Raw genomic sequence first — 633 nt, 5'->3', positions numbered from 1 at the left:
AAAAATGAGTTTTTCTGTATGAAACAGTATATTCTAAAATGAAATGGAGATCTTTTTAAAGATTAAAACCTTATTCAATTTTATGTCTCATAGGGTTTATATGGAATACAATAATGTATCACTATATTATTTCAACACTGTGACCCTAAAAATTACAGCCAATTTTTGTAAGAGATGCATTCTAGCTCAGAAAATTGTTATTGAATATGTCAATGCTGGTGTAATGAAATGCTTCTTCTAAGTATGTGGTTATTAAATAAATAATTTTTAAAAATGAAAAAAAGTGTTTGGCAATGAAATTAAAATAGAAAAATGAAATGGAAGAGACAGTAAGAAAGTTCCAGCTGCAAGAATACTTTTGGCCCAAAACCTGTCTTTCGACGTCACTGAGGATGAATTAAAAGAAGTGTTTGAAGATGCCATGAAGGTTAGATTGGTTAGCCAGGATGGGAAGAGTAAAGGGGTTGCTTATATTGACAGAAGCAGATGTGGAGAAAAACTTGGAAGAAAAGCAGGGGGCAGAAATTGATGGGTGATCTGTTTCACTACACTACACTGGAGAGAAAGGGAGAAAGGTCAAAGGCAAAAGAGAGCGGGAAAGAATAGCGCTTGGAGTAGTGAATCACAAACTTT

General features: G+C 33.6%; 1 pseudogene; it reads left to right on the top strand.

Annotated features, from left to right (window-relative positions):
• The window catches only part of LOC103732924, a 15,005-nt pseudogene that overhangs the window by 8,324 nt on the left and 6,048 nt on the right, over positions 1 to 633 (top strand).

Source organism: Nannospalax galili, unplaced genomic scaffold, assembly GCF_000622305.1.
Source record: "Nannospalax galili isolate Female #2095 unplaced genomic scaffold, S.galili_v1.0 scaffold72, whole genome shotgun sequence".
Lineage (NCBI taxonomy): Eukaryota > Metazoa > Chordata > Mammalia > Rodentia > Spalacidae > Nannospalax > Nannospalax galili.
The sequence above is the reverse complement of the archived record's forward strand: the minus strand, read 5'-3'. Positions and strand labels throughout refer to the sequence as shown.